This window comes from Pezoporus occidentalis, unplaced genomic scaffold (assembly GCF_034315485.1).
Source record: "Pezoporus occidentalis ecotype Australia unplaced genomic scaffold, CSIRO_AGI_Poc_V1 ctg30, whole genome shotgun sequence".
Taxonomy (NCBI): domain Eukaryota; kingdom Metazoa; phylum Chordata; class Aves; order Psittaciformes; family Psittacidae; genus Pezoporus; species Pezoporus occidentalis.
Window position 1 is genome coordinate 3,614,740 of NW_026914941.1, and position 19,483 is coordinate 3,634,222.

Below are 19,483 nucleotides of genomic sequence, written 5' to 3' on the forward strand. Positions count from 1 at the left end.
CCAATGTCTCAAGGTTTTATGTTTCTCTCTGAACATGTTTTAATTTTCAAGGGCCCGTGGTAGAAACGTATTATTCAAAACAGGATATTGGGCAAAACTTAAGTAAGCAAAACACTACACATGTTGTAAACATTGCTTGCAAACCGTAACTGGAGTTAGAAGAAAATTGCCCCTTATATAATTGCTGGAAGGAGAAAAATAAAGAATCCTAGTCTGTTTGTTTTTATTTTCGCTCTGGAGCTTAGGAAACTGACATGGCTGTATCCCCATGCTCAACTTAAACCCCGTCTCTCTTTTTACCAGAAGGGAAAGTGTACTTACGAGGATATTTCCAGGTTTTGTGATTAGCTGATGTCCGTTGGAGGCAATACTGGAGAGAGTTGGCATTGCACAGCCAAGTACTCAAACATGGCAGCACATGCCCAGAGCACACATCCATGCAGCAGAGCTCCTGCTGCCCCTTCCAAAGCCTGTCAGAGGGTGACTTTCCCAGAGCTTGATGATGTCTGGCCTTCCCAGAGCCTGACACCATGGGTGTCCTTCCCGGAGCCTGATGGAGGCAACAGCTGTGTTGCTTCCAGCTTTTCTGGAGCTGGAGACATTTGCTGATTCACCCTTGACAGAGGGGGCATGGGGACATTTTGCGATTCCCCCTTGTCCCCTTCTTGACAGCAGATGTCTGAGAAGGGAAAGAGCAACCACTGCTTTAGTTCAGAATGAGCTGTCTGAAGGAATTGTGTTTATTTTTTCTTCTGTTGTGGCACATAAATGGAAAGGGGTTGGCAGCACTTATCGCAGTAGAAAGAGCAACACTAAAAATTACAAAAGAGGACTTGACAAACATGTAAAGTGGTTTTTAATTTCAGACACCCTGGAGCATGATGCATTTGAAAATTTTTAATTGAGAGCTTGAAGTTTGATAGATTTAATTGTGAAAGATAGTTGAAGTCCTGAGCCCAATGAGAACAAACAAGAATGTATAGCATTTTAAAGCTTTCTTTTAATGTTAGAGAGCCACCCTGTGCATAAATATGCCTTGTTTGTATCATTCGTGCTGTGACCCCTCCTTCCACAAGCGACTGAGTTCATCTCTAATTTTCAAAGCCTATATTTTTGTGTCTCGGAAGCTGTAAAATCACATATTAAAAGAACATGAGTGGGGGGATTCATAAGCCTCAGGCCAGGCGCATAACCACAGGAACCACACAGGGCTTTTGTGTCTGCCAGTATGAAGGCCAATAGCGCTCCGTGTAAGTACCGTGTGTTGTCAGCTGTCAAGTTAAAACCACTCCACTATATCCTGAACAGGGTTTTTACACATTTCTTCAGGAAAAAAAAGAGTTTGTATCATCTGTTGGTTTGGGGTTTGGGGGGGGGGAGGGTGTTGTCCTTTCTTAGGCTCGCTTTATGAATACATTTATTTCAGTAATTCTTTCAGTTTTATTCCAAGTTTCCAGCAGACAAATTTCATATATATATATCATCATCTTACTTAAATACAGGGTTTGGGGGGTGTGTGTGTGCATGTTTGTCTGTTTTTATCATACTTGCATGGTGTGCTCAAACACCACTCAGTTACACCCCTGTTTACTCAAATAGGGAGATCTACAGGGATATATATAGGGAGAATTAATCAGGTCCATCTGTGAGTTAGCAAACTTGTGTATTGCTCAGGTAAATTGTGTATGCTTCATTTAGAAGGGGTTTTTATTGTTAGGCACTGTTAGTGCCTGGTTGAAGCTTGGAGAGCTTAGTGCTGATGATGATTCTGCCTACATGCATGTCATATAGGAAAAAGTCTCCTTCATCCTGGTCCCTGAAGGTATATCTATTTAGAGGAACATTTTTAATTACTCTTTATTATGTTGCAAAACTTCCTTTCGGCTTTGTAGAGACAGTTACTGGTAGAGAAGGAATCTTAATATGGAAGCCAGGAAAAATGATCAACTCGAGCTGAGATGAGAGTTAGAAATGCTGATGTGTAAGCAGAGTGAAAGACAGGTTTCTTCCAGTGTTAGAGACTGCTGGGCCTGTTACTGCCAATGTTACCCTGCTGCCTGCGGTATCCAGAGGGTCTCCAGGTGTTAACCCAAGTAAACACCTGCTAAAATAAAACTAAGCATTGTTAGAATAGGTTTTTTTTTGCTGGCTCTTCAGTTTTCAATTGGGTATTTTCCCAGACTTGTTTGATTTGGAGCTTGGAGGTTGATTTGTTTGGGTTTTTTTTCTTCTAAGTTTTATTATCAAGTGTCTCGTCTGTTCAAAATATTGGCAGGGAGATAGTTGGAAAAATAAATACACTTATGTAACAAAGAGATAATTGGTGATAAATCATCTAAATACAAACTTTGCTCCCACTTCCCAAATACAAGCAGCTTTTTTACAGCAGAACTTCATAGTTCTACTTAACCTTGCTTTGGAATAATCTAGGAGTAAAACATTGGTAATATCCTAGCATTTTCTCAATCACAATGGGATGCTGAGCTATGTGATTTTATATGTGCATCATTTTTCTAATACATACATATGCACTCGGGGTGGGTAAAAGTTTTCTCAAATGGGTTGAAAATAACAGTCATATAATAGTAGTATCTTATTCATTTATCTGTTGTACTTTTCAGAAGATCAAAGCTTTATAATTCATTGGAAATAAGAATTGCATGGTTAAGTTAATGTAGTGGGTTTGCTCTTCCACTGAGTACAAACATCATTAGAATTGAAAGATTATTACTGAAATATGGGCTTCACAGGATAACAAGGTTTAGGGTAGCTATTTTGCATAATATTCCTTTCAAAATGTAATTACTGAAAGTAATTTTCCTATGAATAGCTTGTATGGGGCTGGTCAAAATAACAAACTTCTTCCAAAGAAGTGGAATTGTTTCACTTTCACACATCAGCTTCTGAAGGTGGGGTACAGGTTTCTTGGGTTTGTATTTCTGTTGAAAATTCAAGACATTGGGGCGAGCGGGATATATAAGAAGGAACAAGTGGAAAAGGGGGGGAACTAAAATAACTAATGAACTTCTTTGTATTCATGTGCCTTGCTGGGAAACTGCTCAGCTAGTTGTGGAGAATAACCTGTTTGCTGTGGCATTATATGGTCTTACTTCCATGGAAATGACTTTGCCATTTTTATAGAGAGAAAGGTACGTATGTTTCAGTGATTAGTTAATTATTCTCTGTTGCCATCCTGCCTTTCTTACACTGTAAGTTAATTTTCTTTTAGCTGAATAGCCAATGAAAGCAAAGAATCTATGAAAAAGTAGTGGGTGGCTGGTAACGGAAGGAAGGAGAATTTATCTTCCAGTCAGTTGCATACTGAAAAATGCAGAGTTCTCTAAAATGTTACTTAGTTTCCTGGAGCAGTTGAGCTATACTTTTTCCTTTTAATTCTGATCTAATTTTCTATACTTTCTCTAGAAGTAAGGGACTCGAGGCATTAAAGCTGGTGTTGAAGTAGTTTAAGGATTTAGGTCAGGATTACATATATATACACACCCTATATGATGTATTTTATGCCCATGAGGAAGTGATAGGTATCTTTTGGAGTTGCTGGGCTCTTGCATGAAGGAGTTGAGATTTAAAGACTTAGTACTGGTGATGCCTTGTGGGATTCCCCCCCCGCCCCCAAGCCCCTATTTTTCCTATATAAATGTTCCCTTTTAATCATAACAGCTCTCCCTCTCATCTCACTTTTCTGCCCTCTTCACATAGATGGCTAAAATTGCATCACCTTAATGACAATTTAGGGCCACTTTTTAAAGATGTCTGGTTAATATTCCTCTAATAAGAGAGTTCTTTTTTCACACATTATAAATAGCCACCAAATCCTGGCCATTAGTCATTTGTTATCTACTGGTGACATTTTCTTAGAACAGTTGGCTATTTTCATGATCATACCTGCTCATCACACATTATTTCATTATTTTGACAGTTACATTGCAGCAGGAAAGATGTTTTCTTTCTCCCCATTTCTTCTCAAAGGACAGTGGCAGCTACTCAAGCAGAAAGCTGATGTTTCTGATCTCCTGGCTTTTTATCTTTGATAAACTGGCACTTGTGGTATTTGGGGACCTTGAACAGTGGTGCATTTCTGACTTCTTCTGTAGATCATTCTTGTGTGAATGACGTGAGCTAAAGACTGAACTTCCTAAGGTATGTTTGAGAAATTCAGAAAAGCATATCTTGGATTTTTGTTATGTTTGTCATTACCAGGATTAATCATATCCACTCACACTATTTATATCTTTATGTTCCTTCAAGCAGTCAAGATCAAAGCCATTTCTAATCATTAAAAAGTCAACATACTACATCTCAAATGCATGCAGAAAGCAATGCAAATTATAAAGAAAACAAATCCTGAAAGAGCAGCACTGCAAAACTGTGCTTCCCACACATTCCTGTTTGACTGATAGTCACTTAGTATTTTATTAAGTAGCAAAGTCTAATCCCCTTTGTGAGACCTCTCCCCCTGCCCCTCCTTCAGAATATATAACATTTAAATCCATCTCTCTCTGGTGAATAAATCTATTTTTAACCTGTTTTTAGTACTAATCTCACTTAACCTGGTTTTAGTATGCACTGGGCAGAAACAATGTAATTTAAGAATTATGACATTTTTCAGTGGGAATGGGAAGGCAATAATTGATTCTTATACTTCAATAAACTATTATTGGTGAAAATATACATCACATACAAAAGAATGACACAGTAGGTGAAATACAAACTTTGCTTTTCTTACCAAACATGGCACAAAACACAAAGTGCAAGAATCATAGCAATTCGCCAGGGTTTATGTTAACTGCCTGCTTCACCTTGGAGCAATGTGTATTAGGGTATTGTTATTCCCATGGTGCTGGTGAATATTCTATTATAAATGGCTTTTCTTGCACTTCTGGATGAATGGCAGGAAGGGACCAAAGGTCTGGGCAGTCTAGGCTTTGAGGCTGCAATTGATTTGCTGTTTGCTGAATTTGCTTTATATAAATCTTAAATTCACTGTGACTATGGTACATGGTGAAAAATATTTTAAAATTAAAATAGTTCTTTAAAAAAATTTATCAAATATATCTTCACTTTAAAAGACAATCTGGTTTCTGGCTGAAGAGGTGTATTCAGTGTAAGAGAGAATCAACCCTTACTTTTGAAGACTAAAACTAAGAGGAGAGTTACACTGTACACTGCCTCTGCTGATGTGGTTGCATTTGTTATCCCAGCAGTTCCCTCTGAATGTTCTCCCTTTTGGTTCCAACACAAGCCAACAGAAGAGCCAGAATAACCAAAAGCTTAAATTTAGTCGTTTGAAGAAAACCTTGCAGATGGCAGAGGCTTTCAGATAGCCTCTCATTTGCATGCCGGGAAAGGTGTTGTCAGTGGTGTACAGTTTCTGGTATTACTTAAGCAGAACAAAGGAAACTGCAGTGTTGAAGTGTGGCTAGCTTTTCTATGAAGTATTTCATGTATTTTAATTAAAACTGTCATAAAGGTAGCTGTCAAGTGGTAAAGTAGTTATACAGAAGAAATGAAATACATATAGTTAAGCAAAGTAAAAGGAGGTGGTATTTCATAACTCCAGATTTAATCAGTGCTTTTTCCCTACAACTATGCACTTGAATATGCAAGAAAATTTTGATCTGGCACTCCTTACAAGTCTGCATATACTGACTTTCACCGCTTAATCCTGGGTTCTTTCACTGGAATGGATTTTCTAAAATGAATATTGAATCTCAAATCATGAACACTTTGGCCAAGCCAGTTGGCCTGGGTAGGACAGTTTTACGAGGTTTTTCTAACAAAAGAACATAAACAGTGCCATGTGCTGCTAAGCATAAGGTCTGAACTGAAGGAGGTTGTGTTTGGTTGAGCCCTGCAGCAGCTAAGGACCACAGAGCTGCTCATTCACCCCCCTGCCCTCAGCCAGAAGGCAGAGAGAAGAGCAAAAACAACAAAAGTCATATGTCAAGGTAAAGTCATTTTAAAAGATTAAGGAAAGATGTAAAAACCAAACTCTAAACGATTGATGCATCGGTAACGGTCACCTCCCACAAGCAGACCACTGCCCAGCCAGTATCTGAGCAACCGCTGCAATGGAAAGAGTAATGCCAGTTGTAGTGCTGGGCAGGATGCTGTCTGATGTCACATGTGATGTTACACAGCATGGACTAGCCTGTGGGTCTGCTGTGGTGGCTGTGCCACCTCCCACCTCTTGTCCATGTGTCCAATAAGTACATGTGTTTGGTTGTAAACACACCTTTGTTTGTTTACCATTTTGGTGGATAAACAAGGAACGGGTCAGGGTTTTGGAATTTTTGTGATCAGTATTTATTTCCCTACATTAAAAAATCCATATGAAGACAAAATATTCAATTGAAACCAAGACAGTATGTGAAATAAATTAGTGAAGGAAATGCGACCTGTTTGTTTAGTCTGTTCCCATTACTGCCAGCCTCCTCGGCTTTGTCCCATACCCATGACTGTAGGGAAGAATGATATTTGGCACTTAACTGATTGACAGCCATATACTCGGTTACAGGTAGATGCTATTGTTCATTCAGGTTGGGGATGTTGGATGTTGCTGAATGTTGATAACCCGGGTTTGTTCTCATTTTAAAACATGCCAGAAGATGTCATGCAGATGAGCTGCACTCAACTGCATCTGAGTCCAATTAATTGGAGTGTACTGTGTTAAAAGATTGGAATGGTTTGGATTGTACCAGTCATATCTGTAGACAAAACAAAAGCTTTCAAAGTTTCAGTTTTCAAAGGAACATTTTCTATCAGACAACAAACATTCTTTGTGATGTTGACCCTATTTTCACACACTGCGGTATTTTCAGTTTCTGATATTTTCTGTCTTTCAAAGAAAGTCAACTCTATCAAAATCAAGCCCTTGCTTCAGTTTCTGTTTCCATTTGCTCTTTACAAATGTACAATGGATCTGAAGATTTTTTTTTTTTCATCTAAATCTTTGAACTATGAGACAATTAAATCTTCCATGGTAGGAGCAGGTAGCAGGTTACATGTATAATGGTGCTCTGTTCCCTCAAGACACTGAAAAATGAGAACTTTAAGAAGAAACCACTATAGCAAAAAAGTTTGTTATTTAGGCTTTAATAACTTTCCCATTTGGTGGAATTAAGATAAAATGAAATGACTAGGAATATCCTAATTCATAGAGAGGAATTGACTGAGTAACAGAAAAATTGTGTACAGATCCTTCCCACTTAAGGTCTATTTGTCAGCCTCTGAATCAATGTGGTTGTAGTGCTTTAGATTTCTAATAGCTTTTTTTTTACTCTCTGAAGAGATGCAGCTTTTGTACCAATGTGTTTTGATGGTTCACATCTATTAATTCAGAATAATTAAGTTAAATGTGAATCCTACATGAGCATTCAAGGTCAAACTTAGAATTCTGTGAGGCATAGGACATGATAGTCTTCATTTTTCAATATAAATGAAGTCATTTGAACACAAAGCCCCAGCTTTTCATCAAAACAGTTGTCAGCAAGAGGGTCACAAGTCCCTGCAGTTGCTGACAAGGAAACTTCTGGAAGTGCCAGACCAGGTTTTGGCTATACTCTTTTACTCCAAGGCATTCCTGCTTTACAAATTTTCAGGTTTCCTTTATGCTTCTTAAAGTGGCTCCTCCTTTTCTGAGGAGTCTTTTTGTAATTCACTAGTTACTCTGTAATCTGAGTTATGCTAGGAGTAAACCTATCATTTCCTCCATCACACAGGAACTCTCACATACGCATTACATGACACACGTTTCAGGTGTTTACAAATTAAGGTAAACTTTTCACTCACTGTGGTTTTTTAAAATGATGTTTCATAGCAATTTCTTGTTGCTCATCTGAGCTACAATTTCAATTTCATGTATTGTAATGATGTATCATTGCTGTAATCAAGACGGTTTTCCCTTAACTTGATTGAAAAGTCTGTTTATTTCTATGCTGCTTTTCTTTTCTCTGTAGTTGTCTCAGGAATATTAAAAGCCTTTTGTTGTTGTTGCCATTGCGAACTGTAAAAGTAAGAGTTCGCTAAACCATTTTTGCCATTTTTGGGATGGTTTTGCATGAACAACTTGTTCACCTGCTCAAAAATTGCTGTTGCTAATTCAGTAGAATATTTTCTCAATTTCAGCACTATTATGTGCGGTACTTCATTACTTTAGGTTCTGAATTGTAGTGAGAATTTTTACACCACATAGTGAACACCAGTTACTGGCCTCAGCTTAGTGTATATATGCCTCTGTATTTCAGAGATGAGGACTTACTGTTAAAACATGTTTGACTTTACAAAGCGTGCTGCAGAAACTACAGGAACCACAGTCTTCTTTTGTCTTTTTCATTTTTCTTTTTCAATTGCAATATTAGTTTGTTTAATTTGACAAGCTCTGATGACAAAAAACTGACGCTGAAAGGCTTGAATAATAGCTCAGATGATTTTGTCCTTTTGGAAGAGAAATAGGCCAGAGACAAGCTGTCCTCTCTGGCAATCTTATTAGGAAGATTGAGAAATGAATGGAGTTATTAGAAAACCCAGTTAGAATGTATATCTGAAGAATTATGGCTGTGCCCACAGGGGTGAAAAGCAATGACTCCGTTTAGATTTTCAGAATTATGGTTTCTAGAAATGTAGCTGAGGAGTGAAGAAGACTCCATCTTCATTGTTCATCACGTAATTGGCTGGGCTACTGTCAAGGTTCACAAGTCTCCTAATGTTGTCGTTATTAGTCTCAAAATTCCAAGACAAAGGTAAGATTTTTGCTATGACATATAATCAAAAAGATATTACTTTTTCAAGATAAATAGTTCATTCTATTCCCTGATACGAATCTAATAAGCTAAGATCAAAAGGAAGCCTTTTTTTTTTTTGCTATGTTATGAGATGCTACTTCTGGAACAGAAGTCAAACATTATTCTGTTTCTTCAGGACTGCAATTCTGCAAAACTGGACCTTATCAAAGACTATCAGTTGTTCTTATTTCGTGAGTGCTTCAGAATTATTGGATTCTGATAAAAGCTCTAAGCAGCTGATGGGAAAAAATTCAGCACTGTTAGTTTTTAGAATGCTCTGACTTCCTGGTTACGTCCTCATGTCTTTATGTGTGTATATATTATGTAAAGTTTATTGTAATTAAATGAAATAGAAAATTAGGTTAAATTAAAAGGCTTAAATAGATGTTCAATGCCAGCAGACTTCTGAATGTTCTACAGTCTGATATCATTGTAGGGTGGGGGTTAACCATTTTTCTTTCTTTTCCTGACCTAATACTTATACGGAGCTGGTATATTTATTGTTTTTTTTTTTTTGTGTACTGTATTTTTTAATCAGTAAAGAACAGGTGGACAAACAACATACAATGAATTAGTGGGTTAAATCTGAAACCTGGCATATTCAAACAAGAAACAACATGACTTGGTGGATTTAATATGTATGATTTCATAGAATCATAGAATCATAGAATAGTTAGGGTTGGAAAGGACCTTAAGATCATCAAGTTCCAGCCCCCCTGTCATGGGCAGGGACACCTCACACTAAGCCATCTCACCCAAGTCCTTGTCCAACCTGGCCTTGAACACTGCCAGGGACGGAGCATTCACAACCTCCCTGGGCAACCCATTCCAGTGCCTCACCACCCTAACAGGAGAGAATTTCCTTCTTATATCCAACCTAAACTTCCCCTGTTTAAGTTTTAACCCGTTACCCCTTCTCCTGTCCGTACAGTCCCTAATGAAGAGTCGCTCCCCAGCATCCCTATAGGTTGTTCAGCTTTAATACATATCATCTATTTTTATGGTGTTATTGAAATTGTAGTTACTTTTCCTAAGGGTTTCCTGATTAAAAAAAAGTTACTGTTTCACTCAGGTGGTAGTGACCAGTGTTTAACCAGTACCTTCACACCAAAGCACCACAGAGGATGTCTATTCATCAGCATTCTGAGGTGAAGCAGCAAAAGGGTAGAGTGAGATGGAGGAAAGGCTGGCACAGGGCTACCATCTCCTGTGCAGGCCACTGTTGGCTACTTTCTCTGTCAAGAAAACAAATTCTGGACAGGGAAGCTGGTCCACGGATCACAGACTGGTCATTTCTGCCTTAGGGCTCAGCTGCAACTGCAACCATGTTTGCAAGCTAATTCCACCCTGGTGATTTCCTTATGGATCTGCTGCTGTAAAATATTAATGTAACAATAATGCAGTTACTGTTAACTAACTGTGTAGTTAACAATAGTTTGATAAAAGTTTTGGCTGAATTATCTGGTAGGCATGCCATTTTCTGACAGTGGGTTTGTGCAACTACATCCTGAGGAGCCCTTCCCTTTGGGATACTGTCAAGTCAATTGAATGGATCTCTGGGTTGTACTGATTGCTCTTGATCCATGTTCTCAGTTTATTTTACTTCTGGGACTAAAGACAAGAGTCTCTTTTCCCACTCAGAATATGTCGGTTCAGTGTCTTTGAAAGAGGCGACTTGAACATTAAAGTTCTTTTTGGTTTGTCAGGGCCAGTTTGAATAGGTCACAGTAAGAGCCATGCTCAGCAAAACCCCATTCTACTACAAGAGGGTGGTGGTGGTGGTATACAGGCCCTTGTGACTGATTTAGAAACTGACAATTTTAATTCCTGTATTAGGTATTTCCTTCTTCCTCATGCTCTGGATTCCATTCTCATGGCTTTCCCTTTCATAACAGTGAGTACAGTGGGCGAACAGTGATAGAGAATCCAGGTCCATGTTTCATCCATTATCCTGGAGGACCCATAAGGTGTTGTAATTCCTTCCTAGCCTGGGGCATCTGCCCTTGTTCTGTTTTTCTGAAGGTGTCTGCAGCAGTCTCTGCACTGCTGCTATCCACCGAGTACCCTCCGATTTGACTGGTTTCTGCTTGGTTTCTGACATTTCTTAGGTGGAACTTAAACTTCTGCTCCATGTAGTGCTTACCACACTGCTGTTGCTGCAGTTCTTTGAGGCAGTCTCCTCTGATTAAGACATCATATAATCATTAATTAATTAAGACATCATATAATGGTGCATTTTCACATTCTGAGGAAGTGAGACCTCCTGTGGGTTTGTGGTATTCATGGGAGGGAGCTGAGTCCCCTTCCAGCCCCAGGGCTATAATCCCAGGCTGAGATGTCGCAAAGTAACCAGGCTGAATCCCTTCCTTCAGCGGGGGTAAAGGAGATCCCAGCCTGTCCTGTTCTGTCCTGGCTGTCCTGTCTAATGATGGGACAAGAAACAGGCTGCCTGCAGAAGCGGTTGTGTCACCATCTCTGGAGGTATTTAAAAGATGTTCTAAGGGACATGGTTAATGTGTTGACTTGCCAGTTAATGGTGGACTCCATGTTCTTAAGGGTCTTTTCCAACCTAAATGGTTCCATGATTCTCGGGGAGCTGTGGGGATCCTGTCCAATGCCCATATCCTCTCTGAACTCCCAAACTCTTCCCCTCAACACATCTCCAACCTGGGGGAACGTTGCTCACCCAAGAGCAACTCAGGGTGCCGTGGGACCCAGGTACCCCCTGTTTTCAGCACATGGGAGGTCCCCCAATATAATGTGCTACCTACAGGGAGTTTTGGGGACCCCTCCCCAACCTCCAAATGTTTCTTGAACCCCCAAATCCCTCCAAACCCCCAAATCCCTCCCATTTATGGTAACAGGGCTACCTAGGGCATCCAGTGAGATTCAGCTGCTCTGGGATTGATGGACCCTGCATTTTCAGGAGAGGGGGAGTCCCCCAAATAAATGAGACACCCCGAGGAGTTTTGGGGACCCGCCTGAACCCCCAAAATCCCCCCAAACCCAAAGCCTGCAGCTCCAAAGCCACCCCAGCTCAGCGCAGTGGCACAGACCTGATAAAAAAGGGGTGTCCCTAAAAGTGCATTCCCCCCAGCACCTGCCCTGGGGGTCCCCCAAGATGCTCTGGGACCCTAAATCCACTGGAGTGATCCCAACATTGCTTTATGCTCAGTAATGAATTCAGGGGGCCAGAGAGGGTGGATCCCCCAAATGGGGCACCCCAATAAAGGGGCACCCCAAAACCACAATGGCCCACCAAAAGGGCCCTGGAGGCACCCAGAGGAATTGTGGTGTCCCCCAAAATCCTGGGGTACCCTGAATCTCCCTGAAGCACCACAGGAGCAGTCAGGACCCCCAAATGGGGGTCTTGGGACAGTCCAAAAGTCACCTGCACCCCTTCAATGGAGCTGGTGCAGGGCCTGGAGCACAAGGATGAGGAACGGTTGAGGACCTGGGGGTTCAGTCTGGAGAAGAGAAGGCTCAGAGGGGACCTTACTGCTCTCTACAACTGCCTGACAGGAGGATGGAGCCAGGAGGGGCCTGGTCTCTGCTCCCAAGGCACAAGGGATGGGACAAGAGGAAATGGCCTCAAGGTGCCCCAGGGGAGGTTTAGATGGAGCTGAGGAACAATTCCTTCCCCAGAGGGTGCTCAGGCATTGGAACAGGCCGCCCAGGGCAGTGCTGGAGTCACCATCCCTGGAAGTGTTGATACAGCGTGTAGACGAGGCCCTCAGTGCCATGGGTTTGTGGTGGCCTTGACAGTGCTGGGATAACAGTTGGACTGGATGAGCTTAAAGATCATTTCCAACCTGGTTGATTCTATGATTCTGTGATCTGTATGGTGTAGTTTTATGCTCTGGCTTGTCTGTAGGTTTAGCTTTCAGTATTGCATTTCATTAGTTTCCTGTGATCTCTGCATTAAATGACTGTGCTGTAAATGAGGGTGATGTCATGCACCTATCATGACAGTTAGGTGCCTGAGTGTTGGTATGAGCTTCTGTTGAAGCAGTATAAAAAAAGGTGTAGGGCATGAGGCAGGAACAGGTGACTGTAAAAATACATAAGCTTTAGTACATTCGGGGCCTGCATTCTTCCTGTTCAGAAAGGGTCAATTATCTTGCTTAATACTATGTCACTTTTTTATCTTTGGCACCTTATGTAAAAGACTTTTTTTTTTAGTTTCTGTTTAACCACAGCATTTTTTTTTTCTTCTGCTCTGTTTCTGATATCACATACAAGGTATGTTATTACAGATCGACGTCATAATTAATGGGTAAATGATAAAGTTGCATTTTATTTTGAGCGCATAGGGCCTGAATTAGAGAATTTGTCAAGCATGCTAACATCTTTTCCATTTTCAAATATGATTTTGTTGATTACTAAAAAAATACATTATTGAGGCCAGCAATAGAAACTGTTACAGTTCATGATAAGCTCCATAGTTAGTCTGTCTGCATCACTAGATTCTGAAGTGCATTGGCAGTTCTATACTCTGCTTATTATTTTTTTATGACCAGCTTAACTGTTGTTGCTAACCTAACTGCAATTTCCTTTGTACAAGGTAGGGATGCTTATACTATCAGAAAAATATTTTCATGTTTAATATATTTAAAATTTAATTTTCTATTTATTTGAGTTTATTTTGTTTCATACTTTCAGTTTCAGTTCTGTTTTGTATTTAGTTCTGGATAAATATAAAGGACAGCAAGACAAATGATCTCATGGACAAAGTAAAGCATTTTGAACGGTGTATTGCTGCAATAAGGAAGTGAAGGACAACTTCATACTAACTCTGATGTGTAAGTATCCTGCAGCTTGTTTTGAGATTTTGCATAGGTTCTAGTAACAAGATTTATGGAATTCACACAACTGCTGTTGAATATCTTGGTTTAGAAGGGCAGAATGGCAATTAAACTTAGACAATTGTTGATTATAATAGAGAGTTAAGTTGTTATAGCAACTGGAGCTCTCATCTCACCACTAAGCACAGAAAAGCACATACTAAACAAAAAAAGGGAAAAAAGACTGATCTTTTCCTTTCTCCCAATAGTCTGCAATCATAATTATCATAATTGATATTCAGAATCTTCCCTTCTGTGGCTTTTAGTTCCTTAAACATTACTGTGCAAATACAATTAATTCTGCAATCCTCAGACTTACTTCACTGTATTATTTCTTGTTTAGTTAATACTGGATTTCAGTGTTCTGTATCATTTTAACCATTTAAATAAAAATATGTAATTCTTTTAGTCCTTTTACAATTTATAGGGAGATGAGGTTTTTGTTAGTTTTCATTCCTTTTCAAGCGTTAAGGAGATGTAATGCTGCACTCTGTCATACTGTTGTTAAAGCTTGCTATATTCTGCTGATTATAAACCATAACAGGGCAAGCAGTCAAAAGCAGTTAATGGAAAAATTGAGGCAGGAGCAATTCCTCTGTAGGCAATGTATTGGATTACATTAAAAGGTATTAAAAATGCAAGTCCAAGACTTTCATTCCAGTTTATACCAGGTGATTATTTGGACTGGTTAAATTGATGTTTTTCATCAATTCATGGGTGTCTTGGGGAGTTTTCAGAGAAGATCTTAGCTGGCAATGTTCTGTGTGTGTGGCATGACTGAAAGTTAGGAAATCTTGAATATATTTCCTGTTGTGCCCCTGATCTGAGACACGACCTATGTTACGGATGAGGAAGAGCCATGGTTTGCTACCTGTGGAAACCTTGCATTTTGCAACATGTGAAATAAGCCACAAGTTTTTAGTAACATTTTCCTAGAGTGATTTCTGAATTGCTCCCTTCCTTGAATTAATGATGCTATAGAATAGGAGTATTTGCCCTCTAAGTTGGTCATCAGAAGATGTGAATCCTGGAGACTTACCAGCCACAGGGAATTGTATTTGGACTTCTGCCTTCATTTGGTTAAAAGCACGAGTATTCTGTGCTTTGTTTTACAGCAGCTGAAAAAATGTGTTGTTTTAAACTTAGAGGTCAAGGGAAGTTAGTTTTAGGTGAATGAAATTAAGAGTACTCAAGAGTTTCAATTTTCTTAATAACTCTCAATTATTTGTTTTGAATATATTTACCATTTCTAAAGAGAACAATTTTAGGTTAGAGCTATTGAGAATTGAAATGTCAACTAATAGTTTTAATTACTTGCTCATGATCCTTTCAAAGGTAGTTTGAAAGAAAATGAACACATGCTCTCCATTAAAACAGATGAGATTTAAATGTATCAAATAATGCCTACTTTCAAGGTTTAGAAATTTAATTTAGGTGAAGTGGTGAATGGACTGTTTTATAGAACCAGGTCTAGCAAAGTTGGGGTGTGCCATTAGCATACCTAGCAGCAGAAGAGTAGTTAAGCCTAATCATTAGAAATCCTTCTCATCAGAGTTTGCTATTCAGCTGTAGAAATTTGCTCCAGGCTAAAAATTAGAATCAGCAATGCCCAAAATGCTAGGGTTTAAATTGCTTTTAGGATATACACAAAACAACTACATCAGTAGTTCTCTTTTAGCTCAATATTTGATGTACTACAAACTAAGTGCTCTGAAAGTTGATTGAGAATGCTTATGGTCACTACAGTAGAGCCTGTTTTCTTATCTGCTAGAACCTATTTTTCTGTCTGCTCCAAGTTTATTTCAAGGTCTTTTATGGAGCCTTTAAATCACATCTGTACAAAATTGAAGTATTTTATTTCCCCAGATTTAGCTTTGTGGTTTCCATTTTTAATAATTTTAATTTTCTTGAAGTATGATATTCAAGGCCATCTGCTTCCTTCCCTGCTTTTTTTAAGAGAACTTTTCTGGTTTGGGCAGCTTGCCTTCAGCTGACCACGGGGTGAAATAATAGAATTGTCCTGATTTGACTGGATCCCCAAGCCAAATCCCTCTGTAGTGCAGGTGCAGCTTTGTTCAGCTTTGTGTCTGTAGCCATAATACTGTTTTGTAAAGAATCTTTCCAAAACACAATATTGTCTAATCTCAGAGATGGGAATGAAGCATAATGCAAGGAAAGATTTAGAGCTGTAAGAGTATGTAAGAAAACAATTTCTGTCTTTCAGAGGGTTTTGATGTTTTGCAGTGAGAGTGATTGGTTGGAACCCAAAAATTCCCTGGGCAAGAAAGTTCCACACTGGCTACAGCAGTGCTGCAGACCTGGGAAATGCAGGTTTTGGGCAGGCTGCCACTTTTGCTGCTAGTGAGCCAAGGTTATAACTCTGCAGGGAGCTGTGTAGGTCTCAGTAGCTTCTAAGCCAAGAGAATCCCTTATTCCTTGAGCATGGATCCCTGTGTCACTTATCATACAGACTATTGCCTCATTCTGTGTTTTTTAAGAGCTATAGGTTTTATGTACCACAAAGCTCTGTTTTCAGCACATACCTTAATCTCAGTTTCTGATTGCATCTGAGGTTATAAACCAAACATTTAAATGCAGTACAGTGAGAGGCAGGGTCAACGTAAATGACACCTACTTTGCCTTGGAAGTACAGATGAGCCAGGACACTTTGTGATGGCCACCTATAGAAATGGGATTTCACCTCTGCTTTTCTTTTGGAAACTTCAGTAGCCACTTGTACAAACTGCCTCTGAAATAAATGAGGTTCCACATAACGTAGAATCTGCCTACTCACCATCTTTCTAGTACTGGGAGTTAAATATCTAGATGTTGCAGATGCAGCTTTCTTGATAAGTTACAAGTAATTATTTTAATTAATCTCATTTAGTCACACAGCTGACAACACAATAGCTGTCAACATATGTACCATATTACAGGTAGCATCCACACTTAATACCACAGTTTTTTCCCTTTGGAGTTCTAGATCTGCATTCGTTGTGCTGTTACTTCAGTGCTATCTGCACCAGCTTCTGTTGCACTACGTTCCAAACCTCATCAAGTGGTAGTAATCAGATAAAGCATTTTAAAATGTTATTTGTAGTCTTTGTCCATGAATGTGATTATGCACACATTTATCATTAATGCTGTGATATGCTTTCAGTCTTCAAGACAATACTTGTAATACTTGGAATTTCATATGGTCAAACCTTTCCAGTTGAATGGCCAGATGTGCTGTTCTCACTCTTTGTCATTCGGAAGGCCCAATTTTGGTGGGCTAACAGAGATGTGTAATTCTCACCTAGTTCTAATCTGAGAGTTCAGATACTTTCAAAGCCACTTTCAGTGAAGCAGTGCAAGTAAGAGCTGTACTTGGTATTTCGCCTAACTGCTTTATTAACACTTTATCAGGCACTTCAGCAACCTTATCAACACCGAGACATACATGTGGATGTCCTTAGTTCTTTCACTGTGATCACCAAAAATGTGGAAGATTCTATTTTACAAAGGAGAGCACAAGTAGCTAGCTATGTAGGATAGAAATGGTAAGCTCCTTTCTTGCTAATGCTTTGATAAACTAAATAAAATGTGTTACATTGTGCTTTTACAGTGATTTCAATTTTAGAAAAAACTCTCAGTAGTTTTCACAATTATCCACATGATCTGAGTCTACAATTACTCCCTAAAGCTTAGAAGGTGTCTGGGACCATGTTTTCCACAAAAGCAAATCCTGAAGAAGGTATTCATCTCCAGCTTGAACAAGATTCTTGATTTGTGAAAGTAGCTTTGAGTGTTTCAGCCCAGCTCATTAGTTGCAGAAATGCTGCATTGTGTACACTACATGGTTTCTTAGCTGATCTAAAATAATGGTTGGTTGTTTTCTTGGGTTTGAGATGAGTCAAAATCAATCCCATGCATTTTCCTGTCTATTCCAGATGAGAAAATAAAAATTTCCTTGGTGTTTGAAGGGATAGTCCACTCTCAACCCCCAGGTATACTCCTATGCCTTTGGGCAATATGCATTCTTAAATAAGTTACTGAAGGCAGAGGTCGCAATTTCTTGTTATTCCTTTTTCATTTGCAGTTAACACCGAGAAAACAATCCTAGGAGAACTAGCTATTACATTTGTTTTGTTTTCTAGAATAAGTTAACTTGTGTTCCTGTAAAGGTTTTGATTGAAATCAGTGCAGCCACTTTCAAACCCTAAACATTGATGTCTGTGAAAACAGAGCATGTATTAGGAATTTTTTGCAGGGCTACAAAAGCTTATATAAAGGGAAGAGAGAGAATAATTAACCATAGCTTGTCCTGTTGAAGACATTGAGACCAAAGGAATGGAATTGGTTTGGTATTTTTAAATCGATTTGCTATTTTGAAAACTGTAAGCATGTAAACAAGAAATCTGAAGGATGTTCAGTAGAGTTTTATTAAGTTATTATTTTGAAATAATGTTAATTGAGTAAACAAAGCTGGTCAACTAGAGCATTATTTTATTCTGAAACACTAAAATCTGGACAGAACGGATGTTCTTTATGTTTCTGAGTATTTGAGGAGATATGCCAGTTAACTATGCTTTCTTCTGTGTAGTTAACCAGAATAATTAGCCTCTAGGAGGCAAATTCTGAGAAATATATATTTTTAGCATACTTTATAAAATAGGGTTACTGGCTAATTGTTTTATCTTTCCAGTCAGAACATAATACTCTTTAGTCATTCAGGTACAACATTTTAGATTCAGTCTTCTTTCTGATCAAGCAAAAAATTGATGCAAATCCACCAAAATTAATACCTGCCTTCCCACCAGCCAGCCACCTTTTGATATCATCTGGAAGAGCAGCTCCCCCTATTTTGCATCCTGAGGAGCTGCACTAGCCTGATCCTAATCTCCCTTTGCTGAATAGGAGACTTTCAAATCTGCCAGCTGGGATTTAGATACCTGAATTGATAGCTGTCAACTATATATACTTGTCTTATGTGAAGGGCAGTCTGCTTTAAAGTTTCTGTATGTCTCATTGCAGGAAATGCAAATCCTGCTGTAATGTTAGCAAGAACAAATGAAGAAGGAGGAAAGTGCTTCTGGCATCATGTTTTCCAGCAGGCACAAGTTAAAGGCAAGTATTTTGCTATCTTCCATGCTTGTAACTTCCATGCTTGTAACAGATGGAGTATTCATTAGGGAAGTGCGGCCTCTTGGAATCTTGCAGAGGGCTTTCGCCTTTTCCTTTATAATACTTTTCAATTTAGAGTTGGTTAAAGGTGACCGTTACTTACTTTTGTGCAGACTTTGCTTTTCTTTTTCTTCTGTATATTCATGAATTTCTCTTCTCTTGCCACCTTGATGTTATACATTGTTCTTTATAACAATGGAGACCTTTCAAATACTGTCTAATTTTTTTGTCCTCTTGAGGAAAAAATATCCTATGAAGTCTTCAGTAAAAACAGAGTAGATACATAAAGTCTCTCTGATTTTCATGCATTTTAATCATTCCAAATGTCTCAAGCATTTTATTTGAAAAGAAAAAAAACTTTGTGGGATTTTTTGGTAAGGCTAGGACAGTAATATTGTCACAGGAGGAAGTGAGGGCCTGATACATTCAATAGTGCTAAATGTCAGGCAGTTATGTTGTTTTTTATATTTTACTGTAACCTGTATAGTGTTCCCAGCGTGCAGAAAAGAAATCACAACCTTTCCCATTAAATGCCATTAAATACCATTATATTTAAAATAAATGTCATTGATTGTAAATGAACATTAGAGAATCTCGTTGATGGGATATAATTTACACTGTTTTGAATTGGAATCTGAAACCAGCACAAATCGTGAACTAATTACGCATCAG